The sequence below is a fragment of the Lynx canadensis genome, chromosome C2 (assembly GCF_007474595.2).
Source record: "Lynx canadensis isolate LIC74 chromosome C2, mLynCan4.pri.v2, whole genome shotgun sequence".
NCBI classification, from domain to species: domain Eukaryota; kingdom Metazoa; phylum Chordata; class Mammalia; order Carnivora; family Felidae; genus Lynx; species Lynx canadensis.
In genome coordinates this window covers 148,848,218-148,866,042 of record NC_044311.2, presented here as the reverse complement: position 1 = coordinate 148,866,042, position 17,825 = coordinate 148,848,218, and the positions used below count along the sequence as shown (strand labels likewise).

Genomic DNA, 17,825 nt, shown 5'->3' with positions numbered 1-17,825 from the left:
TGGTTCCTCCTTCCTTAAATTTCCATTGACATTTGCACTTAGGAAAGGAGTCCTTTACGACGCAAAAATCTTAAAAATACCGGACTCTGTACAGAAAGAATGAAAGAGAAAGAACGGAAGGGAAGAAAAGAGGAAGGGAGAAAAAAAAAAAAAGAAAGCAATTTCCCCATTCCCTCTTCCAAAAGATGAAAACCACTGAAACTCGGTGTATCTCTTTCCAGTCTGCTATTCATGCACATACAATGTTTTAAATGCTTATTATGCATACATGCCCCTCTATTTTTCTTGTTTCTACAAAATGGAAACTCAGTATACAAACTATCCTGTAATTTGCTTTTTCTGCTCTACGTGAGATAGAGATAACTACACAGGGGAACATGTAGAGCAATCGCTTTCTCTCTTCACCAAATAGAATCCCGCTGGCTAGCTAGACCACCATCTATCCAACCCGTCGCCCATGGACTGATATTTGCTAGACGTTTCATTTTATAAGCAATGCTGAGATAAGCATCACTGAGTGGACCTCTGTGTGGTCACCTGGCTGTATCTCTTTATGAGAAAGTCCTAGAGGAGGAATCGCGAGATCAACGTTTTTAGAGAAATTCCTAAATTTTGCTTTCCAAAATATCGACTTGATCTCACAGCAAACAACGCGTGGAATAGGATGTGATCGCCATACCTGCAAGAAATGGGGTCTTGACATTTTCTATTTCTTTAGAACCCTCACACAGACGGACCAAGATTCCTTCCTGGATCTAACTAATTTTCGATGTGCCAGCTTCTACAGCCATAGTCCATTTCCATGTGCCTACCTTGTTTGCCCTCCCAGAGGACAATGAGCTACTCCAATTAGGCAAACTCATCTGGAGAGTTTGGAGGGGAGTAAAGAACGCGACTCTTTGGGCTTGTGAATTGGATGTGTCTGTGCATGTGTGCGTGTGCGTGTGTGTATGTGAGTGAAACAAGGTCACGTCCCATCCGCGGTGCTAAATGTGCACTTACAAATTAAGCATTGCGCTTCCGAAAGAGCCCAGCCTGCTTCACGTTGGCAAGAAAAGGTCACAGGATCTAGGGTTTCCAGGTCGTGGGTTCGCATGCACTGTTGAGTAGACTCTTTCCCTGCCTAAATCTGGACAATGCGCCTACCTTTCCAGAACTTGATTTGCTTCTCTAACTGACGAGGCTTGACCCCATGGAAAGCAGAGACTTGAATTTACTGCACAAGAGACTCTATGACAAAACTAACTTTTTCCACAACCATGTCCTCATAATTCAGAAATATTCAGAAGACATGCTTTCTTTACATTACAATCCAGAATTTGTCACATTTTCAAATTTTGGGGATGTTGACCCATCCAAATAATGACCAATTTTACTGAGAAAGGGAGAGAGCACTGGGGGGGGGGGGGAATGGAAAACTCACCTGTGTCTTTGTAGCAGTATCAGAGTCAAATGGGCAGGACCGCAGGCGGGGCAGAGATGCGCCAGAACCAAATTGTGTGAAAGGAATCCCCAGAGTCTAGTCCCGACTCCTCCACGTGATGGCCGTGTGACTTGGTGCAAATTACTTAACCTCTCTGAACTTCAGTTTCTTCCTCTACAAAGCGGGCATGTCTCTTTGCACAATTCATACAGTGGTGGGAGGGGAATGCGATCATGGGTGTAGAAAAACATGCTGTCCACTGGGAAACACTTAAACATGAAAGGTATGGTTAATATTTGGTTTTTAACTCTAGCCTTCATTTTATGGTGTCTGATTTTCTTGGCATTCACAACTTTTAGAAACCAACGATAAAGCCAGGCTGTCAGGAGTACAATTAAGGGCAAGTTGGATATCTGCCCAGTCCCTGTGCATTTGATCTCAGTGAAGCATAGCACCATTGAAGGGCTTTTGATGCAGGAGCCAGATTTCTGGGGAAGTCCCTCCGTGTGGTCCTGTCCTTCCCACCTGTGCCACCTCTCTGCCCTCTCCTCTCTGCTCAGCACTTTGTTCTGTTCAGTCCCCTCCAACCCCATGAGTCTATGATCCCACAGTCCACGTTTGCCCCAGGGATTCTTGGGCCCAGGCTGCTCGACTTTTCATTTTCTCCTCTCCCACCCCCCGAACCTTCTTATGCTAATAAATGCTGAGAGAGGGGCACCTGGGTGGCTCAGATGGCTAAGCGTCTGACTTCAGCTCAGGTCATGATCTCATGGTTCATGAGTTCAGAGTTCGAGCCCCGCCTCGGGCTGTCTGCTGTCAGTGTGGAGCCTGCCTCGGATCCTTATCTCCCCATCTCTCTCTGCCCTTCCCTTGTTCTCTGTCTCTCTCTCTCTCTCACTCTCTCTCAAAAATAAATAAATATTTCTAAGGATGCCTGGGTGGCTCAGTTGGTTAAGGGTCGGACTTTGGCTCAAGTCATGATCTCACAGTTCGTGGGTTCGAGCCCCGCGTCGGGCTCTGTGCTGACAGCTTGGAGCCTGGAGCCTGCTTGGATTCTGGGTCTCCCTCTCCCTCTCCCTCTGCCCCTCCCTTGCTTGCTCTCACTCTTTCTCAAAATAAATAAGCATCCATAAATAAATAAACAAACAAGCAAACAAACATTTAAAAATAAATAAATCAACGCTGACAACAGCCTGGAAGGAAGTTTGAGGAAGATACAGGGATCTCTGGTTCAGGCAGTTTGTGGAGAAGGGGAGGGATGTTTATGAGAACGTCTGGTCTCTCTTGGCTATGATGGCGATCCACCTTGCTGACTCCCCATCTTTCCAGAAGCTGGTAGGGAAGAATCTCCCGGACACCCTCAGAATCTATTTCTGTGGACACATGGCTCATCGGCTGCCTTGCTGCTGGACTCCGGGCAGGTTGTGGGGTCTTTTATGCGCCGGTCAAATCCCAAGCAACTCAGAACCAGACCACGGGTGGAGAGGCAGCGTCTCAAGTGGTTCAGCTGCTGAGTCCTGTCCTCCCTGCAGGGCCGGCCCATCCTCTGAAGACCGCCCACCTATGTCCGCATCCCCTGTGTCCTGGCAGGGAGATGGCTTCCCCCAGCGGTGGTGACTCAAGAAGGGGGCACGAGACAAGACAGCAAGCCGGTGACGTGGCCATTCTGCGGAGGCCACGTCACCGGCTTGCTGTCTCCGAATGTGGCAGTGGTTCCGCTCCCTGTGGGCCTCTGACGGCAGGAGGCTCAGACCCCAGGTCTTCACTTCCCGGGCCCACAGTGCACCTGCTGCAGCGAGTGGTTCCGGTTTGTTCCGAAACAAAGGAACGTAGGTCGGGGTTCTCACCCAAAGCCAGGGGAGCCAGGGGAGCACGGGGCCGGGCGGTGAGACAGTCCTGGTGAACACGAGGACCTTGGCGGAATTGCTTTCTGAAGCTGCTCAGTGCTCTCTGCCTTCCTAGAAGTCTGCAACTGCCCTGGGGAGAGATCCCCAAACCTCCGGCCAGCACCCCTGTCCTGCCTGGAGTTAGCGTTGCTTTCCCATTGGCGGCTGCCTCTGCTCTCTTGCCAATTCAGCTTCAGTGTCTTGTTTTTTTAAAACTCATACTCTTATGACCTTGTAACACGTGCAAAACAATTTAAAATATTTCATGTGATCCTGTCCTCAGAATCCTCAGACAGCAGCATGAAGACATTGTGAAAGTTTTGCTCGTAAATGACATCGGAGAATCACTTACAAAAGGTTCAGATACTCATCACGCATCTCGTCCTGGCGCACACATAAGACGAAATCTATAAGGACGACCAGGACTGCCTGGCCCAAGATGCATCACGTAGTCATGCACTTGATACATACTTATTGACCTCCTAGCAAGGGGCACCTGCCACCCTGCCTGTCTCACTGGCCACATGATGAAGAGCCACAGCGACGGGGTCCCGTCTTCAAGGAGCTTGCCGTCTGGTTGGGAGAAAAAGGTCATGACAGTACAGCTGGAGAAGTGCCTTGAGAGAGGACATACGGGCGACTCTTTGCCTCCCTTTGTTTGGATCTCCTTTCCTGGTTTACCCTCAACCTGACTGCAAGGCTCCCTTTACTACCCAGAACTACCAGGCTTGCATTTGGCCAACTTTGGGGTGCCATGAGGAGACATCAGCCAAGGGAAGCAATGCCAGGCCCTCGCTGTGAGAAAGCCAGAGCAGCTGAACGCAAACTGGGACCCGAGTTTCCGAAGGGCCACCGCAAAGAAGGGAACAAAAGACCACATGACCAAATTGTCCCATGAAATAATCTGACAGATCACATCATCAACTGGTAAAATCCCCCCTATGGGAATTTATCTATTTTCTAATTACTGATTTCAAGGGTTCTTAGATAGTACAGTCTTCTCTAATTGCCATGTTCTATCTCCATTCTTATGTTCCTAACTTTTGTAGGAACTAACACATGTTAGATTGAGGCAAATTTTGAATTTTTTTTTCTTCGAAGTGTGTTATTATCTGCAATTTTCCAGGTGGATTTTGAGGTAATATTTAAATCTTTTATGATAAGTCATGTTTCAAACATGCCAAAGACTATGTATGCATATAACTGACATCCAGGTCTATAGAATATAAAATAGGCAGTCATGTACTCACCACTGAGCTCAAGTAGAACATAAAAATATATCGAAATTCCCTTTGCTTCCTTCCTCGAGCAGGTAAACACTCAGTATCTGAAACTCAGCATTTATCACTTCTGGATTTTCTTTATAGATTTGCACTGCATTTGTGAAGTCTTTGCTCATCAATGCATCCGTATCCAACTTCTTTCTGGGGTCCATGTCTTCTTTCTGGAGCCTGCTTTGTGGGGAAGTTCCATGAGTGGACCTGTGCAGCCAACAGATCCCCTCATCGTTTATCTGAAAATACCTTTATTTTACTAAAAGACGTGCCCACCGGGTACCCATTTCTGGGTTGACGTTACTTTCTCCCAGCCTGCTGAAGATGTGATTGTACTTCATTTTTGTTCCCTTTTGAGGAATCTGCTGTCTGTCTAACCATGGCTCCTTTTACATCATTTGCTTCTTTTCTGGCAACTTCTCAGGTAATCTTCGGCGTTCAGCTGTTTCGACACAGTAAATCTTGCGTGGCTTTCTCTTATCCTGCTTATGATTCCCTGAAGTCCCCAAGTCAGAGGATTCATGGATTTCATGAATTCAAGAGAATTCCCTACCACGGTCTCTTCACCACTGTGCCTCCTCTATCCGCTCTCTGTATCATCTCTTTCCACAAGCAGACCGAGGGCGTGTTATGATTTTTTACTTTGCATACATGTTCCTCACCTTCCTTTATTGTTTCCACCTCGTTGTCACTCTGCTCTGTGCTCGGCACAATTCCGTGAGGGTCCCTGACTTCACCGGTTCTCCCCTCAGCTCTGCCTAACCTGAGCTTCACATTTTACTTATTATAGACTTGTTTCTAAAAGATACGTTTACTACTTTTTCAAATCCTGGTCGTCATTTTTCACGCTCTCTTTTTCTCTTCTGGTGTTTGCAAGACACTCTTTCCTTCCTGAAAATGCATGGAATACATTTATTTTAGATTTTTTTTCAATAATCTCAATATCTGATAGTCTCTGTGTTCATTCTGCTCTGTCTTGGGTCTGCAGACTCTCACTCATGGTGCCTTGTTTACTTATGTGTTCTCTGATTTTTTTTTTTTTTTTTTTTTTTTTTGCTCATGAATTTTGGAACTTCCTTTGAAGTCTAGGTTGAAGGCATTTTACTCTTTAGAGGTTTTCATTTACTCCTGGTGAGTCCCTGGGGCCACCACCAGTCTGGCACCGTAATGTCATATTCTTAGCCTGATATTTCGCAGACCACGTGTGTACCATGAAACAGATCTCAAAACTCCACGAGAGATGGTCAAAACATCTCAAAAAGTACTTCTCCCTGTCTGGCGATTTACACTCGTGGGAGAATACATTTTAGTTTATCCTTTCAGTGAAGGCACAGACTTTCAAAGACCCTAGTTGGATGTGGGGTCACCCTACCCAGTTGACCATTAGGTTGAACCCACAGCCAAGTTACTGGAATAGCCAAGCAACCTAGGCTGCTCTAGCCTCCCCTCTCTGGATTTGCTCTCTTAACTTAACCTTTTTGGCCTCTGATATTTTCCCCGCACCGTGCACTTAAAACACATTTAATATTGCAAAAACGCATTTAATATTTTATCCGTCATTGTTACATGTTTGAAGAGGGAGGGCTTTAGGGGCGCCTGGGTGGTTAAGTAGGTTAATCGGCCAACCCTTGCTTTTGGCTCAGGGTATGATCTCACACTTCGTGGGTTCAAGCCCCGTGTCAGGCTCTCTGTCCTGACACCACGGAGCCTGCTTGGGTTTCTCTCTCTGCTTCCCTCTCCTCCCCTCCCCCGCTCTCTCTCTTTCTCTCAAAATAAAAAACATTTTTTAAAAAGAGGGAGGGTTTTAGGGTGCCACAGACGCCCCATTTCCAGAGAACTTTATCTGCTCTGTCACAGACTTCAACATGAAAAGGCTCATTTTATGTATAATCCAGGGGACTGGAACCCAACCAAAGGGAAAAGATCTTGGCAAAGGACCTGATATTTACAGAGCGTCTACTGTGGGCCAGCCGTTAGAAAACATAACCCTCACCCAAGCCTTTGAGGTAGGTATTTTTGTCCCTAGAGACAGAGCCTCTACTCCTTCAGAAACCCATCCACAGCTCCACAAGCTGAAGCTGGGACTCAGCCCGATCTCGCTACTCCATAGATTCAGTTCTTTACGGCTTTTCCTCCCCCATGGGAGAGTATTTCTATGGTGCTTAGAGATGTCTTGTGTCTCCTTATATAGCCAAGGTCCAAGACTTCTCTTTTATCAGCTGGTGCCAAACACCTCCCTCAAATTCTAGAATTCTCACCAATTCTCCGAAAAATTAATTAACAGCATCTTTATAACCTAGTAAAGAGAACATATATAAATATGCATGTGTGTATGTACCTATATATACACATATATACATATGTATGTATATGTGTGTGTGTCTATATTTTTTTCTTTGAAGATAGTCAGTAAACCCTCTAACAAACTTGGGGACAGAGACAGGCTTGCACGTCTCTGTAGCCTTCTCAAGTCCCAGCACGTGCCCTGAAAGGATAGACGTTCAATAAATACCTCTCAAATGAACAATTGCTATTACTTGTTACTGCAGCATGAGAATGTGTACACAAACGTCAAGGCCACGGGTGATTCAAAATGTGTCCAGGCGAAGTCTTGCAGCCCTACGAAGGCGCATGTCTCCAAGATTAGGGTTTGGACATTCCAATCCACCCCTGCCGTTCTCGACCACATTTCTTTTCCCTGAGTCAGTATGCAGTAGCTCCTCCTGCTGTGTCATTTACTTTGGCCCCCCACACCCTCCTCTGGGGCGCAGGAGAGTTTGAGTCACAGATGTCAATGAATCTCCTGTCGGTCTGCTCACATTCTCTTTCTCAGGCGCCATCACTGGTCTAGATGTGTGGGCTTGAACCCCATCCCAGCGTGTGCACCTGCCCCTGTGGGCGCTGATCACCTGGCCCCCTCCCGTGCTGGGTTAATGCCACGTGAGTCACTGTTGTCTTGCCGATCTGCCATGCTTCCGGATGCATTATCAGTATGAAGTCTATGGGTTCGTCACTAGCCCCCTTTAATGTGCTCACTTAAGAAGAACAATACCTCGCTTCTCTTGCTCGTGTGGTCACCTAGTCTCGTTCCAAGGATTACCTTCCATTTGTGGCTTGGAGAGAGCCCGTGTGTTTCTCCGACTACTTCCTCTGGGGAAAGAGGTCACTCTTGAAAAAGTGAACCCACAGAGGCTCCAGCTTTGCCTCTGCACCCTAAAGGGACAAGAAAGCAAAGGACTCTTTCAATCTCATTTTAAACTGAAGCGTGGGACTGCCTCTTAGAACCGGAAAATGTTAATCCCCGAACACACAGCTCCTGGCAGATGTGCATCAGAAGACTCTATGTAGGGGGAAAGGAGGTGGAGGCAGGTTAATTGTCCTGAAAGAAACAGCCTAGAACATTACCCTCCTTCCTCTACCAGCATGTAGGAAGGGAGAATCAGGTCAGAACTGAGGGCACTTGCCTGGATGTTTGGGAGCTCTCATTTGACGGCCCACCCATGTCTCAGGGAGACTGATCTCTAAGTTCTTTGAATACCAAGAAGCAGATATTCATAGAGCCTGTGCTGGCTTATTAAAGGAGTTTCTTTTTGAAAATGCACTTTTATTTAACCTCCTTCTCTAGACGTGTGATACGAACTAGTGACAAGAGCCAACAGATTTAGTTTTCCAGAACACTAAGCATTCTCCAAAAGGTAGTTTCGGTAAAATGATTCTTAATTACCAAGAAAAGTTAGGTTTGCATCAGGTGAGCAACAGGACATTTAAGTAAAGACTCAGATTAGAAAAAGGAAACTACGGTTTTCAAATCAGTAGCAGACACAATTGGAAAATATCAGACTAAATTAAAAATAGTAAATGCATACTATGTTTCTTCATGAATGAGCTCTGAATAAATTCGGATTTATTGTGATGAGTGACATCTGCTTTTTATTTGGGGACGGAGAAAACTTCAGCTTTTTCAATTGCTATGTATGATTTTAGAGGGCTAGCAGAAAAATAAGACACACCAGGAAGCAAGAGTTGCCTCATTCAATTTCGTGAGGTTTTTTTTCCTCGACCAAAAGGCGCCCTAATTTGCTGGTTCATCAACCTTACCCTTTTCACTGTCATCCTGCTTGAAATTCTGTTCTTGAGGTTCTCGTAGGTGAGCACGACTTCCATTCCTGGCCATCCCCTCCCTTCGGTCCCAGCCCAGGCTGACCTCTCTAGGACCTCCGAAGGCACTCGATGTCACTCACAAGGCTTCAGTTCCTTCAAAAATCATTGTCTGGCCCCCATGGGGTTCCCAGCTCTGCACTGGGTCCTGGAGATGCCATGGTGAACAGGACCTGGTCCTTGCTACCCAAGAGGAAGAGGTCCCTAAAATGCAGGGTGAGTGCTGGGGCCCCTGTGTGGCTCAGTCGGTTGAGCGTCTGACTTCAGCTCAGGTCATGATCTCACGGTGCACGAGTTCAAGCCCTGCGTCGGGCTCTGTGCTGACGGCTCAGAGCCTGGAGCCTGTTTCAGATTCTGTGTCTCCCTCTCTCTCAGCCCCTGCCTACCCCCCACACTCTGTCTCTGTCTGTCTCTCTCTCTCAAAAATAAATAAACATTAAAACAATTTTTTTAAAATATAGGGTGAGTGCTACTGGAGGGGCGAGATCAGAGGGCACTGGGAGCCAGACTGAGCCTTCCTGGGCAATGAAGGACGAACCCAGAAGAGAAGAGTACTGTGTCCCCGTGGCCAGTACTTCTGCATGCTCAGTGCCTCCCAGCTACGGGGGCTCCGTTCTCAGGAGCTGCTTGCATCCGGGAAGAAGGAAAGGCAGCTTTCTTCTCAAACCAGAAGTTTCCCAATAACAAGATAGTGTCGTTCGCATTAAGCAACTTCTGTGCCAAATCACATTAAAAAGTCAGCATCACACCAGAAAAACCTAAATAGGTCTACTCGCGAAATGAAAGGCTGTCATTTCTATTTGCACCAATTCAAGAGCTAACATCTGCCGCGTCTTTCCAGAGGTGCCCATATTGCTTCAATTCTATGCATTCAGCTCATTTCTTAAAACTGTTTGAAACTGAACTGAAACATAAATAGACTCCTCTGTGTACATATATCACCATTCCAGTGGGGGAAGTTATTTTTATAGAGAAATTTTTGGTTAAGTGATAATGCGGCACCTGGCAGTGAACTCAACAGACATTTCTGTTAAACTGGGTATAAAATAGTGATTATTTAAGGGCATTTATTTGCTATTTGGAAACCTTCAGCTCATGAGTCGGGAACATTTGGTAGTTTTTACTTGAGTCAAGATTGTGGAGCGTGCCTTTCTAATTCTTTGGTGACAAACAGCTCAGGGGCACAAAGCCCACCCTCCCCAGCCCCCACAGTGGTGATGGGTGGGGGTATGGTTGGTGCAAGGAGGGCTGGTGGACAAGTAGCCAACATTCCTAATTGCCTGGGGCCTGATGGAAGTGGACTTTTACCTCCTGGGTCTGCTGCTTCTCCATACCTCTCTGTCCCTGGAGGACCTATCCCCACTCTATCACTCTGGCCCAGGGAACAGAGGGCCAGAAACTCAAAGTGCAGATACGCACTAAATATAACTTAAAAATTGGGGGCGCCTGGGTGGCTCAGTCGGTTAAGCGTCCGACTTCAGCTCAGGTCATGATCTCACCGTTTGTGAGTTCAAGCCCCACGTCGGGCTCTGTGCTGACAGCTCAGAGCCTGGAGCCTGCTTCGGATTCTGTGTCTCCCTCTCTCTCTGCCCCTTCCCTGCTCATGCTCTGTGTGTCTCTCTCTTAAAAAAAAAAGTTAAAAATTGGCTTGGGGACGCCTGGGTGTCTTAGTTGGTCAAGGGTCCGACTCTTGGTTTCAGCTCAGGTCATGATCTCATGGTTCATGAGTTCAAGCCCCACATCGAGCTCTGAGCTGATAGCATAGAGCCTACTTGGGGTTCTCTCTCCCTCTCACTGTCTTCCAGAATGAATAAATAAACTTAAAAAAATTGGCTTGAACAATTTTGAAAGATTTTGTATAGCCAGTTGAGCATGGGACCATTCAGATTATAATTATTATTAGTTTTTTAATTTAGATTCAAGTAAGTTAATATATAGCGTAGTATTAGCTTCAGGAGTAGAATATAGTGATTCGTCACTTACATACAATGCCCAGTACTGATCCCAACAAGTGCCCTCTTTAATACCCATCACCCATTTAGCCCATCCCCTACCTACCTCTCTTCCAGCAACCCTTGAGATTATAATTATTTTTTAAGTAAAACAGATACTATGCTTGATTGAGCATTCAAAGCTAATCTAAGTTTATTCCTATGCAAAGCAAAAAAAAAAAAAAAAAAAAAAAAAAAAAAAAAAAAAAAAAAAATCCACTGAAACCAAGAACAATTTAAACTGGACTCACATTTTGAACGTTTCCCTTCTCATAAATTCAGAAAGCCTTTTGCTGAACAATTCCCTTACAGAATGGCTGGAGGAACAGATCTATTGGATGAGGAAAACCAAACAAATATAGAAACGCAAGCAATGATTCAAAACGAATGAACAGTTGAAATTCTAGCTCTTTCTATGTATGTAGGGTATCCCAAAAGAGCATCGGCCAGTGCTCCCTGACAAAGTAATCAATTCCAAAACTCTTGTAGTTCTCTACACATAATTTGAAGGGCCTCCGTGGGCTTTGCGTACACTGTTCCTTCAGCTTGAAATATTATTCCTCCCTTGTCTGACTGGACGTCTTATTCAGACAAGAGTTCATTCTTCGAAACCTAGCTCTGTCACTCACTCACAGACGCTTTCCTGGTCCCCTGAGAAGAATTGATCACTTGCTCCCTGTACTCCTTTGGAATCTCTTGATGAAAGAGTCTCTTGTGGGACATGTCCTGATGTTTTCTTGTTAATTCTTTTCATATATGTATCTCTTACATGAAGCAACTACAGCCTTCTTTATTTTTACAACATTGTACATAGTAACCAGAGTATGGTAGGTGCCTCACAGATGTTTCTTGAACTGAATTGTATTAACCTTGAACTTATATTATATGTAGTTCATTTTCCTTCCATTAACTCTTCCTTACATTGACCCCAATTCTACCTCCTTATAAGTGCCCCTCACTTCCCCTGTTTCACCCGCAGAGGCAACACAAAATAAGTCTACTTCTTCTTCCAAATAAATGCAAAATGCAAGGCACCTTTCATGGCACCTATAAAGAAATACCTTTCAGTCTTTCCCCCATGACGTTTCTGGGACCTCCCCTGTGCGTGGACACGGTCGCTCGTACGTCACTTCCTCCACAGTGTGGCAGCGAGAAGAAGAGCCTGGGGAGCAGAAGTGGACTGATGAGTGAACAGCACAAAGCATCACACCTCTATTGGAGCAACCCCTCGTTATATAGGGACCTTTCTAGCAAACGCTACTGTGCTAGCAATTCAATAAAGTTCCATTTCCTCTAAGCCAAAGATAATCTGGCATTTATGTCATAATTTCTCATATGCAAGTGAACAGTTTCAGTGTTTTTGTTGTTATTGTTATTGAGCATCTTAAACGAGGCTCCAGTATGGACGAAAGCCATCTGGCAATTGCCAAATAGGGATGAGAAATACCCAATTGTGGGTCCTAACATAAGAAGAGTTGATAAAGACCATGAGGGTAGATAAACAAGATGATTATTAATGCTGAGGCTGAGGATTCCCCAATTCTTCCATATTCCACAAATACGGAAATATGTCTCGTACCAATTGGCAAATAGTAGCTTCCCCGAGCCCCCAGAGTCTACGACAAGGAGCCTCCAGGAGCCAGCTCAAGCTCTGTGGCCAGCGTCCATTCTGACTGGATAATGCTGCGGCCTTAACAGTTGTTAAATTTGACCAGTTGTTAAATATTTTGATCACCCGTCCCCCCCTGAGCTGAAGGGGGATTTCTCTACTGGCCTCCAAGTACACAAATGACTATTTCAGTGAATCATAGTTAGTCCCCGAATCCACAGGGAAGAAAACAAAAGGAAATGAGTACAACTCTAGCAAAAAAACACAGTATGGACCCCAGGGTGTGGGGGAGTGACACTGTATGTTCCCATTCTCCCATTTGGTCAGACTTTGAAAAGCAGATGGGGCCCCACGGGTCTTGAGGATAGAAGCCCAGGCCTGCCAGAGAATGGCTCTGCATGGTTTTCTCAGGGTCTGGGATCCTCTAGGGCCAAACGGCAGAAGAAAAGGAGCATGTGTGGGAGGAACTATTATCTAATATTAGTCTCTTGATGCTTATAAGAACTGAAACAAATGATCGTTTACTGGTATCTTGCACCAAACCCGCCTGGAGAAGAGAAACTATCAGATGTTTCAACTCAACAGCTGCACATCAAAAATAGCAGTCTGGTAGACACCAGGAGCTTTGTGACATGAATGCTGGTAACAGGTCCGGTGTGTTGGAGACTCTGATGTGTCTTCTTCCTGGAATGAAAGGAGCCAGCATTGTGGGCACAGGTCCAATTCAGAGCACTGAATTGGGATCACAGCACCTTTGTGTGTGTGTGTGTGTGTGTGCGTACATATGCGTGCACATAAGCACTTACTCAAACACAGGCAAACTATGATTAAGAAAAGTGTTTTCCAGGGGCGCCTGGGTGGCTCAGTCCATGGAGTGCCCCGCTCTTGATTTCAGCTCAGGTCATGATCTCAGGGTCATGGAATCCCCATGTCAGGCTCTGCACTGAGTGTGGAGGCTGCTTAAGGTTCCCTCTCTCCCTCTCTTCCTCTGCCCTCCTCTCTCTCTCTCTCTCTCACTCAAATAAAAAATAAAAAGCATAGAAAAGTGTATGCTAAAAAGCCATTTAATCACCTTCCAAGAATCCATCTAAAAGAGTTTATGGGTGTCACTTTCTTCTAAATAAGCCCAGTAGGAAACATACAAAGGAAGAAGAACAACGTCCACTAGACCTGGACGTTTTGCATATGTTGTAAGTGTTTCTTCCGCGTGCTATACCACGGATTGGACAGACTGTGATCATGATTTCTGTACAAAGGCCGCTACTGGTATCATCGGACAGATATCGCATCAGCACACACCATGATGGATAGACGATATTCTATGTTCTATAGCCAGCATCTGTTCTGATTGGTCTGGATCCAAACTGTACAGATTGATAAATATTTTGAATATTGTTCCCAGTCATCATTGGCCTGTGATTGAGAAATAGCACCACAAACATAAGAAGAAAGCCTGTTGTGTGCTCTGTTTTGGAAAACACAGCTGCCTTCTGGAATGACTGGCGGCTCAGTTGACATTGTATTCTGTTGCTCACCAGTGGCATTCGTGAAATGTTCTGCTATGTGTTTTGAATCTAGAAACCTACCGATTTGGGTCTGAGCTCTATAATTTGCTTGGTTGTGTTTGGGTTTTTAAAAAAATCTCACGTCAATACTTTCAACAACTTACATCAAATTGACATCAGTACCCCCTCAATTAACATAAATAAATGCATCATTGTTACTAAAATTCCATTATGAAAAGTCTTCAGTGAAATAGCTTGAAATTCTTTAAGTCCTTTTATCCCAAATGAAATAATTGTTTTCTATGTGACTCTTAATAACTGAAGTTTCCTTTAATCCCCACTGTACCAGCACATAAAAATAATAATTGCTTTAAGCAAAAGAAAAAATCAGAAGGTAAGAAATCCAAGCTGGTACAGTCGTTATAATCTCTAACATACTCAAGGACCCAGGCTCCTTCCAGCTGTATACTTTACCAGCACTAAAGTAGGGCCTTGTTCCTCAGGGTCCAGGATGTCAGCCAAAGCTCCAGCCATCGCATCTCAGTTCAAGGTATCAGAGTGGAGAAAGAGAAAAAAAAGAACACAACAAAAAATGTATTCCAACTGTCAGTCAGGGTAGGGTGCCAGAGTCTGCTACACAAAACACTGCCGGTGGGTGACAGAACCTGACGGGCCTTGACTGCTTACATACTTATAGCCTGGATTTTGTAGAGAATGAATTGATGATGAGCAACATGTGGCTTACGTTTCATTGGTCAAAACTTATCCAAAACCGGGGCGCCTGGGTGGCTCAGTCGGTTGGGTGTCTGACTTCGGCTCAGGTCATGATCTCGCGGTCCGTGAGTTCGAGCCCCGTGTCGGGCTCTGGGCTGATGGCTCAGAGCCTGGAGCCTGTTTCTGATTCTGTGTCTCCCTCTCTCTCTGCCCCTCCCCCGTTCATGCTCTGTCTCTCTCTGTCTCAAAAATAAATAAACGTTAAAAAAAAAAAAATTAAAAAAAAAAAAACTTATCCAAAACCTAGTCACATCCTAGTCACAACTTCAAAGGATGTTGGGAAATGTAGGGCTGTTATTTTGTTTCCTTTTCTTAACCAAGGGCCCAACTAAAAATCAAGACTTCCATTACCCTGGGAGAAGAGGTGAGTACACATTAGGGGACAACGAGACTTTTCTTTTTCTTTTTTTCAGGAAAAACCATTCCTTTGGAAGAGAACAGATTGTATCCCACTCACTTCATTGAATATTCACTTCCTATTCTAGGGATTAGGAATAGTAAGATGAATAACACCATGGCTGCTGATTTCATAGACCTTACGGTCACATGGAGAAGACCAGTGACAAGGGACAAGGCAACTTCACAGAGCGTCTGCTCAGGGCAGCATAGTGCAAGGAGAGTGAAGTTAGAGGGCATTTAAGCTGCTACACGGGTGAGTAGGAGGTGCTGATAGAGTGTTCCAAGGCAATGGTGTGCATGTCCCAAGGCCTGGGAGTTGAGGAGAACACAGGATTTCTGAGGAGCTGAGTGACGTTCAACATCTGCAGAATATTGAATTCAGAGGGCAGAGTATTGAGAGATAAGCTGTTGAGACCTTAGACCCCAGATATGGAGAACCTCTCAGCCATGTGAGACTTTATATGTTTCCTATGGGCAACAGGAAGCCATTGAAAAGAAGGCCCATTGACATTGCTGGATAACAGCCATCCCTAGCCTCTGTTGAGTATCGAGTATGTGCTTGACATTGTGATGAGTGTATTCCATGCATCAGTGCCTCCCCTGATTGAACGTTCACAACAAACTTGGTTGGGCAGATAACATGCCAATGTCCGCATTCCATCACTGAGAAAAACGAAGCATTAAGAAACTTGTTCAAAGTCATTCAGGTGACGAGAGGTTGAGCCGAGATCAACCACGGCCAGTGTCATGCCATACTCCTTCCACTGCCCGGACTCCGCCGAGACTGGATTAGATGGGGACAAGGCCGGAGGCAAACCATCGGAAGTGGCTAGGCGTAGAAACACATTTTTTAAAAATTATAACCTTCATTGCTGCTGCAAATCAATTAGGAGGGCCTGGCTCTGAACCCGCTCTTTAGTGCTGATTCTGTGAAGTTTGATGGGTCCTCCAGATCCCACTTCTTCACGGTAAAGTGGAGGTTGTTCCCTATACTCTACCGGTCAAACAGCCCTCCTGTCAGGTTCTACCCACCTGAGTTGTCTGGCTGTGGGCCACAGGTGCGTCTGACTGATTCGGGGACCACGTGGGCACTCTCAGCACCAGCCCCACGTCTGTCACACTAAGCCTGTAGGATACCCAGTAATCTGGGAGAGACCGCGGGGACTGGCTACGGGAGGAAGCAAGAGACGCGACGCGGGTACTTTCGGCAAATCCCTCTTGCTCTTGGTTTGGATTTTTCACTGTTCATTTGCTTCCCTCGGCACAGTTAAGGTTGCTGACTGCCATGGGTCAAACGTGAGAGGTGCTCAGGGTCGGGTAGCTCCCTGGACCGACACGCACTGGTTCTCTTCGCTGCCCTGGAAATTGCAACAGCCCTGGCCCTCGGGGCCGTGTTTGGGTCGCACCGCAGGGGCCCCCACCCTCCTCTGAGCCCACAGGCGGCCTCGTCCTGTTGGCTACTGTGCAGATGGCTTAGCCAGCACCAGGCAGCATGGGGTCCAGATGCCAGATACCGTTGTTACTATTTTCGACAGCAGCGGTGACTTACCACCAAACCTTGGAACTGGAGGGCCAGGGAGGCCCACGTTCTCATCCACATCTGGTGCTGCTGGGAAAACCGGCTCTGTTTTGTCTGCACTGACAGCATCCTGAAAACATCCAAGCCTCCGCAAAACAGAAAATCTGACAAGTAAAAATGCCTCAGCAATGTACAGGGAGTTGAGGTAATGGGTTTATTCATTTTAAAAGCAGCTGGCCTTCCTTGTTAATGTTTGTTTGGTTTAAAACAAGGGAAGATCCCAGTTGCGGAAGGGACAGACGGGATGCACTGTGGTTCCTTCTCCTCTGGCTCTCTCCCTTCTCGTGGAGGCAAATTGCCTAGGATTCTGCCAAAAGTCCTAATCTCCTTTGTCTGGATAGTTTATTAGGTGAAATTTAAAATTCAAGGATATAACCTCTTCTTTATCACAGGCTCCTCTTTGTGGGGGAATCGTCTTTCCACCTTCACGACATAAATTCTATGATGGGGAAAAAAAAAAAAGAAAAGTTGAGTTTATTCTGATGAGACACTGTGTTGTGCTCACTGCTGTCTTCTGTCCAGATGGAATCAGAATGTATTTCAAAATTTGCTTGACATTCACCCGACCATAAAATCTTCTCGGTGAGAGTGTCGTGTTGACATTCATCCACACCGAAGCATGAAACGGGAATTAGTCATGTGGTGGGGAGGAGAAAAGAGAGCATTGATTTGGTTTGCGCCACAAAACTAGTGGGAAATGAGACATTTAGTGACTTTTGTCTTTTGACTTGGCAAGTTTCTGAAGACGCCGCAGAACGCAAATATGATACCGTGAAAATGCACAGCGCGGTTTGAGCTCGAGAGAAAGGATCGGGCCTTCCAGTCCGGGTTGGTGGGAATATCATTGTTGGTGTTTTTGATTGGCAACCGGGATTCTGAGGAAGAAGGGGAAGAGAGAGAGAGAGAGTGGACACGGGAAGAGAAAAGCCGCAACAGCCCCCCAAAGCAGCCGAGGTGGGTCCCGCGGGACTAAACTTCATCATCTGGGACAGCCTGTCCAAATACAACACAATTTCAGTTTTGATCTACATTTTCCATATTTCCCAGAACTGTGGGTTGTTTACAGAGTCAGGAGAATTTTTGCTTTGACATGAAGTAATCCTGTCCTTTGGGAGCCCCCAAAAGTTAGCCAAGGTTTAAGAGAGTTCCAGAAACCACATTTTCAGTCCACTGTGGGTTTTGTTTGCTTTACTGTTGTGGGTGCTTATGTTGGAGGGGCTAAACAAC

The 17,825-nt window shown here is 45.8% G+C and overlaps 1 long non-coding RNA gene across 1 annotated transcript; it reads right to left on the bottom strand.

Annotated features, from left to right (window-relative positions):
• Positions 1 to 6,384: 6,384 nt before the first annotated feature.
• LOC115524113 lies at positions 6,385 to 12,399 on the bottom strand. The gene is made up of 3 exons (XR_004344062.1): positions 11,794 to 12,399; positions 10,984 to 11,063; positions 6,385 to 7,796 (listed from the first exon to the last, which is right to left on the bottom strand). It is a non-coding gene; the product is annotated as an uncharacterized LOC115524113 (long non-coding RNA).
• Positions 12,400 to 17,825: the final 5,426 nt, after the last annotated feature.